Source organism: Erinaceus europaeus, chromosome 17 (assembly GCF_950295315.1).
Source record: "Erinaceus europaeus chromosome 17, mEriEur2.1, whole genome shotgun sequence".
In the NCBI taxonomy this organism is placed as follows: Eukaryota; Metazoa; Chordata; class Mammalia; order Eulipotyphla; family Erinaceidae; genus Erinaceus; species Erinaceus europaeus.
In genome coordinates, this window is record NC_080178.1 from 77704446 (window position 1) to 77719538 (window position 15093).

Below are 15093 nucleotides of genomic sequence, written 5' to 3' on the forward strand. Positions count from 1 at the left end.
CCCAAACCCAGTAACTTGCATAAAAGCATCTACTTTCATAACATTTAACTTTCAATTCTAAAGTTATCTGTCTCTAAACATCCATTCTTTATGGGTAAACCTGACATCTGAAAAATAAGAAATTCTTTTTTCTTTATTGGAGGGATTCACGGTTTACACTCAACAGTAAAATACAGTAGTTTGTACATGTGTAACATTTCTCACTTTTCCACATAACACTCGAACCCCCCAAGAATTCTTTTTTTCCCTAAATATTAGGCTTTATTTTATTTGATAGAACAGAGGGAGGGAGAGCAAGACAGACACTTGCAGCACTGCTTCACCATTTGTGAAGCTTTCCCTCTGCAGGTGGGGACCAGGGACTTGAACCTGGTTCCTTGTGCATGGCAAAACGTGTACATAACCAAGTGTGCCACCACCCAGCCCCCTCCTGTGAATCTTTTTTTTTTTTTTTTTGGTCTTTAGGGTTATTGCTGGGGCTCAGTGCATACACTATGAATCCACTGCTACTGTGGTCATTTTCCTTTCTATCTGTTTTTCTTCTCTCTTTCTTTCTTTCTTTCTTTTTAATAAGACCGAGAGAAATTGAGAAGGGAGGGTAAGATAGGGAGAGAAAGAGAGACACCTACAGATCTGCTTCACCACTTGTGAAGCAACCCTCCTGCTTCAGGTGGGGAGGGGGGTCCGGGGCTTGAACCGGGATCCCTGGGCTTTGTACTATGTACATTTAACCCGTGCGCCTCAGCACTGCCCCTCCCGTGGATTCTTGATATTGCTTGTTGACGTGGATCCAGTTTGGTTACACGCGGCATTAGCTAGCTAGTCACTGGACAGCAGTAGGAATCAGGAGACGCTTAACGAGCAAGATGTCAAAACTACCCTTTTGCTTTCTCCTGGGTGGCTGGCTGGCTGGCTGGCTTCTCTGCTTAGTGGTGGTGCTGCCTAAGTGCAGTAACAAGAACGAACACCAGATGGCTCTCCCGCACTTTCCACTGCAGGCTGCAAAAAAAACCCCCTTCTGGTTTCTCAAGTAGAAGCACTGACTTTTGGAGAAAAGACCATAGCGACAAAAGAAGTCACAAACCTGGAATCAAAACCTTTTGTTCCTATCACACAACTCTCGAAGACTATTTCTTTTCTTCTTCTGCCTCTTCCTCTCCTTCTCCTCTTCTCTCTCTTTCTCCCTTTCCTCCTCCTCCTCCGTCTCCTCCCTTCCCTTCCTCCTCCTTCTCCTCCTTCTCCTTCTTTATTCTCCTTCTCCTTCCTTCTCCTCCTCCTCCTCCTCCCTTCTCCTTCTTCTTCTTTTAGTTTTTCTTAGTCTATTTAAAATGTCAGAATTATTCATCTTTTACCGATAGTATTTAGAAACTGTGAGACAGGGAGTTGGGCGGTAGCGCAGCAGGTTAAGCACATGTGGCTTGAAACTCAAGCACCGGCGTTAAGAATCCCGGTTCGAGCCCCGGCTCCCCACCTGCAGGGGAGTCACTTCACAGGTGGTGAAGCAGGTCTGCAGGTGTCTTTCTCTCCCGCTCTCTGTCTTCCCCTCCTCTCTCCATTTCTCTCTGTCCTATCCAACAAACACGACATCAACAACAATAACTATAGCAACAAAACAACCAACCAGGGCAACAAAAGGGAAAATCAATAATAATAAAAAAAATTTTTTTAAACTGTGAGACAACCTGTTGTTCAGATGTCATACTGACGATTCCAGTATACAGCTGCTCTTGGAATAGCATAACTTTCTTCAGTGTTGTTTCCATTTAATATGGGTGTAGGGGGCAGTCATTCCTGATTGGGGCTGCTGATTCTATGGAGTTTCATGTTCTCCCTGTATCTGTGTGGATTTTTTTCTGGGTATCTGGTTTCCAACACACCTCAAAGATAGTCATGTTAGGCTCGCTGGTGTGTGTTACTTGTCTCAGTCTGAGTGAGTGTAGGTGTCTGCATGAGTGCAACCTACTACAAGAGAGAGGCCTATCCAGGGGCAAAGCTCAACTTGTCCCCTAAGTTACTGGGACAGGCTTTGGCCCTGAATGAAAACAAACAAGTTGAAAAATAGGGCTGGGGAGACAGCAAAAGATTCTCATGCCTGAGGCTCTGAGATCCCAGGTTCAATCCCCAGTGCCACCACATACCAAAGCTAAGCAATTATCTCCCTCCCCCCCTCCCTCTCTCTCTATCCCTCTCCCTCCTCCTCTCCCTTTCTCCCTATCTCTCATTAAAATAAAAAAATACCATAATATGATATTGTTGTTTAATATGAGAAGTGTTTTGTTTTTAAAGTATTTTATAGGTTTATTTTTAATCAAAGAGATATAGACAGAAAACTACAGAGAGAAAGAGACCAGAGCACTGATCAGCTCTGTCTCATGATGGTGTTGGGGGTTGAGTCTAAAAATACAAAGCCTCAGGGAGGGAAGTGTTTTGCATAACCATGATGCTGTCTTCCCAGCCTGGTTTTGTGTCCTTATTTAGAAGTCAGGTGATGTCTTTGTAACTCATCAGGAATATGCTGACTTCACTCTCACTTATATGAATCAGCTTTTGGTAGATGAGTTTCATTATGTATCATTTTACTGAAAGACTCAGTTCCCAATGCCCTATCAGAGACGTTCAATGAGAACTCGCTGTACGGTTTATTTTCCAGAGGTTAAAACTCAGGTTACGGTAAGTCAATGGCAAGACTAAGAACACAAATACATAATCTGAGAAGATTTTGCTGCCTCCATCTAGTCTGAATGACAGTCTAGCAGGATACAGTAGTCTTGGTTGAAAGCCTTTCTCATTGAGCACTCGATAGATATCTTGCCATTCTCTTCTGGCCTGTAGTGTTTGTATGGAGAGGTGTGCTGCTAATCTTCTGGGTTTTCCTCTGTAGGTGACTCTTTGTTTTTCTCTTGCAGCCTTCAGGATCCTTTCTTTATCCTTATTCCTTTCCATTCTCAGTATGATGTGTCTTGGTGTCTTTAAGTCTGGGTTAATTCTGTTTGGGACCCTCTGGGCTTGAATCTTTATGTCTTTGATGTTGTCTAGATTAGAGAAGTTTTCAGCTATTATGGCCTAGAAAATGCTTTCTTCCTCTCCTTCTCTTTCTTCCTCTGGTATGCCAATAATGCATAAATTATTTCTTTTTGAAGTCATCCCATAGGTCTCTGTTGTTGTTTTCAGTATCTCTTAATCTTTTTTTGAGATCTCTTACTTCTTCTTTAGTTGTCTCTAATTCATCCTCAATCTTGCTAATTCTGTCTTCAGCCTCATTGATTCTATTCTCTCTCCCCTCTACTGTTTTCTGGAGCTCATTTATTTTGTTACCCTGTTCTGTTTTAGCTTGTTCAGCTAGTTGTGTTCTTAGCTCAGCTATTTCAGCTTACATCATTGTTGCAGTCCCAGGTGGTCTCCTTTGTTATTCCTAGTTGATCCCACAAAGACATAATCAACACAGTCCCAAGAAGAGGGGAAAGAAAGGGGGATGGAGAAAGAGAAAGAGGGAGAGGGCCACAGCACTGCTTCACTGCTTATGAAACTACTCCCCTGTAGGTGAGGATGGGGGCTTGAACCCAGGTCCTTGTGCACTGTAGGATGCAGGCTCTGCTGGCTGTGCCACCCCACCCCTTTCAGCCCTTTGTAACCAATTTTTTTCACTAAGCCTTGGTCCTTGGAAAACATGAATTTTATTGTTATCACAGTAGTTTTTGCTTTTTCACAGATTTCAGCTCTGATTTCTTTCATTTAACTTGATGTTTCTGAGACCCCCTCAGTGTGGTGCATTGTCAGTGACTAGTTTATTGTTAGTACTGAATAGTAAGTTGTATAAACGCCTCACAATTTCAGTCCTTTTTTATTACTACCTTTTTTTGATTTATTATCTTTATTTATTTATTAGATAGAGACATTCAGAAATCAAGGGAAAGGGGAAGGTAGAGAGGAAGAGAGACAGAGAGACACCTACATCCCTGCTTCACCACTTACAAAGCTTTCCCTATGAAGGTGAGGACGGGGGTTCAAACCCAGGCCCTTGCACACTGTAATATATGCGCTTAACCAGGTGTACCACCACCTGACCCCTATTATCATCTTTATTGATAGACTAGAGACAGCCAGGAATCAAGAGCATAGGGGAAGGCAGATAGGGAGAAATAAAGAGAGACACTTGCAACACTGCTTCACCACTCCCAAAGCCTTCCCCTGCAGGTGGGAACTGGGGGCTTGAACCTGGGTCCTTACACATTGTAGCATATTCATGCAACCAGCTGTACCACCAACAGGCCCCACACTTTTCAATTTTTTAATATTTATTTCCTTTTGTTGCCCTTGTTGCTTTATTGTTGTACTTATCATTGTTGCTGTTATTGATGTCATCGTTGTTGGATGAGACAGAGAGAAATGGAGAGAGGAGGGGAAGACAGAGAGGGAGGAGAAAAAGACAGACACCTGCAGACCTGCTTCACTGCCTGTGAAGTGACCCCTCTGCAAATGGGGAGCCGGGGGCTTGAACTGGGATCCTTACGATGGTCCTTGCACTTTGTGCCACATGCGCTTAACCCGCTGTGCTACCACCCGACTCCCACTTTTCAATTTTTAGCTGGTTGGTGAACATCTGCATTGTATCCACTTTTTTTAAAACATTTAAAAAATTTTTTTTTATTATCTTTATTCAGTAGAGACAGAAATTGAGAGGTATGAGGGAGAGAGACAGACAAGACACCTGCAGCCCTGCCTCACCACTTACAAAGCTTTCCCTCTGCAGGTGGAGAGGGGACTGGGAGGCTCAAACCTGGGTCCTTGTGCATTGTAACAGGTGCACTCACCAGGTGTGCCACCAACCGGCCCCTTTTTATTTTATTCTGCTTTCCCCCTCAGCTACTACTAAGTTTGTTATAAAGTCTCATACTTTGAGTGAGTCAATGCTTTCATTTCTCTTGGGGAAAATACCTAGAAGTGGGATTACTGGGTTAAGTAGTAGGTATCTGTTTACTCTCACAGGGAAATAAAGCCCTTTTCTGAACTGACTATGTCATTAAAAAAAAAAAAAACCAGTTTCAAGTGCACTGCATACTGTCAATGTTATTTCAACTCATCAGGAATCACCATGTGGCCACTCTCAGGGGCTGGAAAGAGGCATGAGTTTGAAGAAGGGAGGCACGGTCTAGGGTCGGGTGATTTTAGCAATGTTTAAATCTCTTTGGTTTTTGCTGGACTGTTGTGAGGATTATTTGCTGGAATGTTGTGAGGGGTCAAAGCATCTAACTTTGTAAACACTTCTTTTAAAAAATAGTTATTTATTTATTCCCTTTTGTTGCCTGGTTGTTTTATTGTTGTAGTTATTGTTATTATTGATGTCATTGTTATTGGATAGGACAGAGAGAAATGGAGAGAAGAGGGGAAGACAGAGAAAGGGAGAGAAAGAGAGACACCTGCAGATCTGCTTCACCACCTGTGAAGCGACTCCCCTGCAGGTGGGAAGCCAGGGTCTCGAACCAGGATCCTTAGGCCAGTCCTTACACTTTGCACCACGTGGGCTTAACCCACTGCGCTACCGCCCAACTCCCACACACTTCGTTTTAAACATTGTCAGAGTAGGCCTTGTTACGACCACTACTATATGTGAAAAAGCCAGTGTACTTACAATGTTTTCTGAAAACTACCAAGGACTTTTTAATCATGACTTAATATGTGAGTATGGCTTACTCTGCACAGACCAATTGTGGTTCATTCAGGTGAAACAAGCCGGGACAAAATGACACGAAGGGGAGACAGTGTACCCTGAGTTCCCCTGGGGGAAGAACACTTCAGTAGCATCAGAGGCCCTCAGCACATCTTGGCCCTGATTGCATGTGACCCTAGCTGACAGTCAGAGCTGGATTATATTGGCCACAGCCTTTCTGCCACTGTCCCCCCCCCACCACCACCACACACACACCGCCTTCCAGCAGTCAGGATCCTGTGTGTTTTCTTTAAGAATGCATCTGTCAGCATTCACCCACAATCTTGATACTGCCTGCCTCTGATGGTCTGCCTTCCCTGCTCTCCAATCCCATCTACCCCCTGCTTCAACAAAGTAAGCATTTTTCACTTCTTTCTGCCCACAGAGGACAACTCATTTTTCTCAAACACCATGTACTTTCCTGCTGCCAAACATTTGTTCTTATTTATTTATTACTAGAGACAGAGAGAACTTGAGAGGAGAGGAGGAGAGAGAGAAAGAGACAGAGAGACACCTGCAGCCCTGCTTTACCACTCATGAAGTTTTCCCCCTGCAGGTGGGGACCAGGGGCTTGAACCCAGGTCCTTGCTCACTGTAATGTGAGCGTTTAACCAGGTGCGCCACTGCCCGGCCCCTAAACATTCGCTTTGCCACGTGGTTTTTTTTGTTTTGTTTTTTTTTTTTTAGTTCTAGAATGTCCCTACGACTCACCTTCCTGCGGATCTATTGTTCTTATTTACATAGATTGTAAATTATCATTTATTTTGAATACACTCGGTGGAATGCATTGCATCTTCATGTTTCCATTTCCTGCTATTTATAACGCAAAATATGTATAAAAAAATCTATAGAAAACCTTCAGGATGTCAGGACTCTTTAAAATGCAAATGAAAGAAACCTAATCCAGCCAGATTCAGCTGTCTCTCTGTGGTTCCATCCTCACCTGTATTTCCGTCTTCCTCTATTTATAAATCCACACAACTAGTCCACAAACATTTATAGGAGTCTGCTAAATGCCAAAACTCTTTTAGAAGCAAATGACAGGAGCTCACAGCTAAGCAGCTTAAACAAACCAGCTCACCTAAACTAAAACTGTGCAAGGAAAAATATGGTGAGAGCCAAATATTTCAATGGTGCCATTAGTATTCGTATACATATCTGCTGACTAGGATGGTTGCAGTAGAAACGGAACCTGGGGGAGTCGGGCGGTAGCGCAGCGGGTTAAGCGCACGTGGCGCAAAGCATAAGGACCGGCGTAAGGATCCCAGTTCGAGCCCCCGGCTCCCCACCTGCAGGGGAGTCGCTTCACAGGCGGTGAAGCAGGTCTGCAAGTGTCTGTCTTTCTCTCCCCCTCTCTGTCTTCCCGGCCTCTCTCCATTTCTCTCTGTCCTATCCAATAACAATGACATGAATCATAACTACAACAATAAAACAACAAGGGCAACAAAAGGGAATAAATAAATATTAAGAAAAAAAAGAAATGGAACCTGGGATAAGATTCTGGTAAAAGTGATTTACTGAGAGAAGGATGTGCGAAGGAAGTTAGGCAGGACCGCTAAGCAAGATAAATAAATAAAGCAGTCACCATGGAAACTAGCGAGTCTTTCACCCATGTGGACATAGGGAGCACAAATCCTCTTGAATACAGAGCTTATCTCATCGTGAGGCTGGGGGGGGGGGGTCTGCCTTTTGCACCCTCTTGCCATGTAGGCAAAAGCTTCAGACCCTGTGTGGATGAGGTGGTGTTGTGTTAAACTTCCAGTGAAGAGGATCTGAAGGGGAAAACACCATGAGTAAGTACCCTGTGGCTGTCCTCTAGCCAAGACTCACTGACAGCTTGATCAAAAATGGCTGCCAGTGACTAACCCTGGTGGCAATAAAACTGAGTAATACAGTGGCCTGGGAGGTGGCGCAGTGATAAGGTTTTGTGATAAGGTTTTGGACTCTCAAGCATGAGGTCCTGAGTTCGATCCCCGTCAGCACATGTGCCAGAGTGATGTCTGGTTCTTTCTCTCTCCTCCTGTCTTTCTCATAAATAAATAAAATCTTTAATAAAAAAACAAAACTAATTGTAAACATGCTCATGTGATTGGTTATCTCATGAAACTAGAGGCATGATCATAATGGAAAGAGTACAAGATGTGTAGTCAGAAGTCTGGAATTCAGGTCCTGGTGAACAATTAGGTTTAACAGTGACTTGTTAAAAATATGCTGTTAGTGTTCTAGATATGTGGAAAATGTCTCTGGAGGGGAAAAATAGCATCTCACCCACATGCCTTTTGTAAGACCCATTATGGCATCCTTCTAGAAAATTTGGTCAATGATGCCCTGGAGGAAATTCTCTTCATTTTTGATAGAGGAAGTCAACCACATTCTAGCTTTAGCTGTAAGAGTGGCTCTGTGATATTTGAAATGCCATGCAAGCAGCGTACAGGAAAGACACCAAAAGCTTTCAGCTGGAATACACAATTAAGAGGAAAAAAAGTAACTATTGTTTTTTTTTCTTCTTTTAGTATTTTTATTTATTATTGCATAGAGACAGAGAGACATTGAGAGGGGAGGGAGGGATAGAGAGCAGAGAGACAGGGAGACACCTGCAGCCCTGCTTCACCACTCGGGAAGCTTTCCCCCTGAAGGTGGGGAACAAGAGTTTGAATCTGGGTCCTTGCGCAGTGTAATGTGTGCGCTTAACCAGGTGCGCCACTACCTAGCCCCTAAAAAATGTCATTATTGTTAACTGTGATTCTAAATCTATATATATATGGCAAAAGTGTGTTCATATACATTATTCTATATGATCCACACAATAACTTCAAAGTGTACCTCCTATTTATTTAGTTTTTTCCTGTAGAAATTAGGGTCTGTAATAAAATGACTTAACTAGCTTGAGTTGTATAATGAATAAACCATAGAGCAATAATCTTGACCCAAATCTTCTGTTATCAGGCTTTAGTTCCAACTACCGGTAGGAGGGTAGACTGCTGTTTCTGTTTGCTTGCTTTTTGCCTCCAGGATTATCTATCGCTGGGGCTCCCTGCCGGCACTACAAATCCGCTGCTCCTGGAGCTCATTTTTCCCATTTTGTTACCCTTGTTGCTGTTGTTGTTGTTGTTATTGCTGTTGTTGGATAGAACAGAGAGAAATCAAGAGATGGGGGGAAGACAGAGATGGGGAATGGAAAGATAGAAACCTGCAGACCTGCTTCACTGCCTATGAAACAGCCCCCACACATCCCCCCGCAGGTGGGGAGCCAGGGGGGATCCCGGTTTGAGCCCCCAGCTCCCCACCTGCAGGGGAGTCGCTTCACAGGCAGTGAAGCAGGTCTGCAGGTGTCTGTCTTTCTCTCCCCCTCTCTGTCTTCCCCTCCTCTCTCCATTTCTCTCTGTCCTATCCAACAACGACGACAGCAATAACCACAACAATGTTAAACAAGAATGGCAACAAAAGGGAAAATAAAGAAATATAAAAAATGTTATCTATCTAAAAACATAAAAATAATAACAATTCAGGGGCTTAACATCCGCACAGCAGAGCTTAAAGCAAATGTTAATCTGGGCACCATCCTATTTGCTTTTGGAAACACAGAATTCGGAGAACTCTACCTGAATTTTCCAATTTGTTAGTTTCATCTTGATGCTAAGATCCCCTAAATCTTACTAATCCCCACTGAGTAGACAAAAGGAAAACAGTATCAGTTTCAAACAAAACCTTTTACAAAACAAGGGGATAGAAAGTGACCTTTCATCCTCCCCAATGTGAAGAGAAGACAGTGGGTTGCCTCTTCCTAGCTTCAGAGAATTTGAGAACTCTAAGAAAGGCTGAGCTTTTCAAAGCAAAAATGCCTCCCTAGGCTCTTCTCTCTCCTCTCTGTGACTGTGACATCAGCGTCTTGTACCCACATGGCCCCTAGTCATCTTATTTCTAGATCACTTCATTCGACCTCATGCCTGCAGTCACAGCAGTTGATGGCTCAGATAAACTGTGTGCCAAAACCTTGACATCTAGCTCTTCTCCATGAGAAGGTCAAAGACTCTTTTCAAAAATAAGAAGGGTACAGAAATATAACTAATGTACACTGAATGTGGAGAGGAAAATAGAGCTTGTTGATATGAGGCAAATGGTATCCTTCCTAGTTGGTACCCAGCATATGTTTTGAGGATCAGAACTCATTTCCTCTATTTCTTCAGTACATGTTCAGTCTTCATTGTTTGTACATGCTTTGCAAGTGGTGAAGCAGTGTTACAAGTGTCTCTCTGCCTCTCTCCCTTTCCATCAACTCCTTCCCTCTTGATTTATATATCCAATACATAAATAAAGATAATTAAAGGGGAGTCAGGCGGTAGTGCAATGGGTTAAGCGCAGGTGGCGCTAAGCACAAGGACCAGCGGAAGGATCCCGGTTCAAGCCCCCAACTCCCCACCTGCAGGGGAGTTGCTTCACAGGTGGTGAAGCAGGTCTGCAGGTGTCTGTCTTTCTCTCCCCCTCTCTGTCTTCCCCTCCTCTCTCCATTTCTCTCTGTCCTATCCAACAACAATGACAACAATAAAACAACAAGGGCAATAAAAGGAATAAATAAATAAATAAAAAAAAAAAAAAGATAATTAAAGAAAAAACAGCTTCTAATCACCCTTGAGAACACTTCAGCTTCTTAGTAAACTAACCTCTGACAATTCCAGAGAAAATCAGTCACATTCATATGCTTATTATTATAAACCTTTGTTTATAACTCATATCATTACACCTATGACACTATATTCCAATCATGTTGAGTTCAAGGGCAGAGCGCACATCTAAATTCTCTAGTGATTAGTTAAACTATTGACAGGGAATAGATTGGTTTGTTTGGTTTTTTTTAGATAATGAATGCCATCTAAGTTATTTGCTTTATTTTTCTGTAAAACAAGTTTAGTCATGTGGTTGTCTAAAATGTGACAGTTTATTCTGAGATGATTTTTATAGCACTGCACTGAGAGCGTTAATCACATTGCTACTGGAGGACTGTCATTTATGTCACTCTTTCCAAAAGTAGTGAGAATGTTCTTCAAATTAAAATACTAATCATGAAGAATATGTTTGTGAAACTGTACGACTTGATGTTCATAGCAGCATAATGCATGATGGCCAAATGGGGGACTCAAATTTCAGAACCATTGACAGTGGCTGGATAAAGGAAGTCCATGATATACGCCGTGTATTACACTACTCAGTCATGAAAAAGCAGGACATTCCACTGTGCTGTGGGCCATCGTCACCTGGCCCCCTCCGTTCGTCCTTCTTAAACCACAGAAACTACTTCCTCCTTGTGGCAGCCCCATAAAGAGGTAAAAAGTGATTCCCACATTTCCCCGTAACTTTTGTACTTTCCATCAAGAACTTCTCACATGTTTTTGTTTCTAAACATTTTTTTTGTTTGTTTTACAACTTGGTGACTACCTTTGAGACATTTCATGGTTTATCTCTGAACACTAAGATGGAACGTACACCAGTAATCCAGGTGAGGTTTATCCAATGTAGAGGGTTCCCCGGGGTTAGACTGGCATAACTTTCATTTCTAGATCCTGTACTGGTGCCGTTCAAACTTGGACCGGCTCTTACTCTGTGTAGATTCAAGCCCTGACAATAAAGACTAGCAATACAGGGGAGAACTTGACGTGTAGACTGGAATAGAAGAAAAAGAGCTCATTCACTGTTGGGATTTTGTAACATGTGCGCTCAACCAGGTGCGCCACCACCCGGCCCCTCACTGTTGGGATTTTTGGTTGGAAGGTTGTTTTGAGGGCTTTGATCTGATACTTGGGGACCAGGATGCAGCAATGTTTGGCATCAACCTCTGGGTTTTAGAGTAGCCTCTCCATCATCAGCTGAGGAATGAAGACCCAAGGCCTGGAGAAAGAGGCTGCAAAGAAGGTCGAGGGGACTGGAGCACAGATGGGTTCACTTGCTAGGATAGCTTAAGGAGCAAAATGACTACGGGGCCAGGAAGACCTTTGTTGAATTCCATCTGCTCCATTTTCCAAACTGCAGGTTCCTCGTGTGAAAATAGGACTCATGCCAGCATTTATTAATTTATTTATCGCCAGGGTTATTGCTGGGGCTCAAATCCACCTCCCTTAGGCCACTTCTTTCTTTCTTTCTTTCTTTCTTTCTTTCTTTCTTTCTTTCTTTCTTTCTTTCTTTCTTTCTTTCTCCCTTCTTTCTTTCCCTCTTTCTTTCTTTTTATATTTCTTTATTTATTCCCTTTTGTTGCCTTTGTTGTTTTTTATTGTTGTAGTTATTGATGTCATCGTTGTTGGATAGGACAGAGAGAAATGGAGAGAGGGAGGGAAAGACAGAGAGGAGGAGAGAAAGACAGACACCTGCAGACCTGCTTCACCGCCTGTGAAGCGACTCCCCTGCAGGTGGGGAGCCGGGGGCTCGAACAGGGATCCTTATGCCGGTCCTTGTGCTTTGTGCCACCTGCGCTTAACCCGCTGCGCTACCATCAGACTGCATCTTTCTTTCTTTTTCTCTTTCTCTCCTTCTTTCTTTCTCTATTTTCTCTTTCTTTTCTTCCTTCCTTTCTTTCATTCTTCCCTTCTTTATTTCTATTTTATTCATAGGACAGAGAATTGAGAGGGGAGGGAGTGGGGGAGAGTGAGAGAGAAAGATAAACACTTGCAGATCTGCTTCATCCGGAAGCTTTGGTGAAGGTGGGGAGTGGAGGAGTGAAGCCTCACTTAACTAGGCTCCCATGGTAACATTTATTTTAAAGACTTGCTATGAAGATGTGGGGGTAATATACATAAAATCAGTATTTATCAAATCTTATAGCAAATTAATACCCATACACAAAATACAAGTTAAATGAATTTTAAAGTGATTTCACTTTTTTGTAACTTCAAATTATGTACTAAGTATTTTCTCAAAAATATTTAAAAATTTCCTATAAGTACAATATCTAGGTTTTTTCCTGAGGAATCAGAGTACTGCTCTGCTCTGATGTCTCTTTGTTTGCATTTTTAAATGGGGAGGTGTCTAAACCAGCGTCTCATACATTCACATATGCGATTTCCTGTTACAGCACTTCTCCCAGCCCTTGCCTTTACTTTTCAAAAGATAACCAGGGGGGTGGGGGGGGTCTGCTGATAGCACAGTGGGTTAAGCGCACCGCACATGGTGCAAAGCACAAGGACTGGTATAAGGATCTCGGTTCGAGCCCCCGGCTCCCCATCTACAGGGGAGTTGCCTTCACAGGCGGTGAAGCAGGTCTCTAGGTGTCTGTCTTTCTCTCCTTCTCTCTGTCTTCCCCTCCTCTCTCCATTTCTCTCTGTCCTATCCAACAACGACATCAACAACAATAATAATAACTACAACAACAAAACAACAAGGGCAACAAAGGGAATAGATAAATATCAAAAAAAATTTTTTTTAAGATACTGGGGGGCAGGTGGCAGTACACCTGGCTGAGCACACACGTTATAGTGTGGAAGGACCGGGGTTTGAGCCCCCCCCCCATCCCTACCTGGAAGGGGACAGCTTTGCAAGTGATGAAGCAGTGTTATAGGTGTCTCTCTGTCTCTGTCCTTTCCCTTTTGATTTCTGGATGTCTCTATCCAATAAATAAATAAAGATAATAAAAAATAGCAAATAAAAGACAATCAGGAATTTACAGATGGATTGAAAGCAGTTTGTAAAGTAAGCATAACCTAAAATGATTCCTTCTCATTTCATAAGAATTGTTCCAACTGCATAGTTATACCAGAGAGACTTATTCCCAGATTTTCCTTTCAAAGAAGATGATGGATTTATTGTAAATCTTTGAGATTCACTTTACCAGACAAACATATTAATCCAGAAGGAATAACAATGTCATATGTATTTTAAAAAAATCTTTGCTTAATCTCCTTTCCTAGTCTTAATGACTGTGCTCCTTTCAGCATACAGTTAACTCTCTCAGACTTAAGAGGTGTGGGCACCGCCCAATGGGGGTATCTGTGCCACCCTGACCCTGTAGTTTTGTTCCAGAGAACTGAGTTTGACGTCAACTGAAACAGCAAAAAAGTTTCTCTTAGTGAGTGTTAGGCCCATATATATAAGTCACGGTTACAGGCTTTTAGTCCAATCTGTCAGTTCCCTCAACTTCACTCAGCTTTCAGAAAGCTTCAACTGTATTACACTTGCGTGAAGCTCTTGACCTTGGTCTAAGTAAGACCTTGACTTTGTGGTGAGTAATCTTTTATCGTTTTCTTCTAAATTTTATATGAGATGTTCTTTATAACTAGGCAGTTATTGAATGGCTATGTTTTTTTTTTTTTTTTTTTTGCAATGCCCATGCCTTTTGTGTAAGATAAAATTTTAAGGGAGGGTTTGACATCTAAAGTATGATATTTAAATAAATGTATGCGGTTATATCTTTGAGTCACTAATTTTCATGATTCTAATCTTTTTGAGATGTTTTGCTTTTTAAAAAGCTAGTTTGAAATGCCACACAAAAATAATAATTTAGTATAATGTGCTTTAGTGAGATCTTACTGATATTTTGACATCCGATCATCTGATGAGGAATTAATCTGATTTAAATTGAAACAAGTTTCTTTTTCTGCGTGATATCCTTATCTAGATTGTTTGCTTTATGACTTAGAGAACTCGATCTGTATACTATAGAGAAACTGTTATATTATTGATTTTTTAAAAATTTATATTTATTTATTTTCCCTTTTGTTGCACTTATTGTTTATCATTGTTGTTGTGATTGCTGTCATTGTTGTTGGATAGGACAGAGAGAAATGGAGAGAGGAGGGGGAGACAGAGAGGGGAAGAGAAAGACAGACACCTGCAGACCTGCTTCACCGCCTGTGAAGCGACTCCCCCGCAGGTGGGGAGCTGGGGGCTCGAACCGGGATCCTGACGCTGGTCCTTGCGCTTTGCGCCACCTGCACTTAACCTGCTGCGCCAAGCCCGACTCCCTTTTGTTGACTTTTCATTCCTTTGACATAAAACCTTTTCCTCATTTTCCTACTCTAAAAACCCCATGAAGTTTAAAAACGCTTCACAACTGTGTTCATGACAATCTTGTAAAAAGAGCACATCTTTATCACGAACGAGGAAGCAGAGCAGCCGCGTCTGCAGTCCCTACGTGCAAATGACAACACTAGAAGGAGGTCCCAGTGCCTTTGTCCTCTAGCTTCAAACATCAACACAAACTAGAGAGTATTCACAGTTCAGCATCAGCTTGCTGAGTGCACACATCAGCATGTGAAAGGATGGGGTTCAAGCCCCTGGCCACCACGTGCTGGGACGCTGGTGGAGGGGGAGTTCCATGTGCAGTGGCTGTAGGGTCCCCTCCTGTTTCATTTTCACTGTCAAAAGGAAAGGTAAATATAAACTATGGTGGAGGGCATCATGGT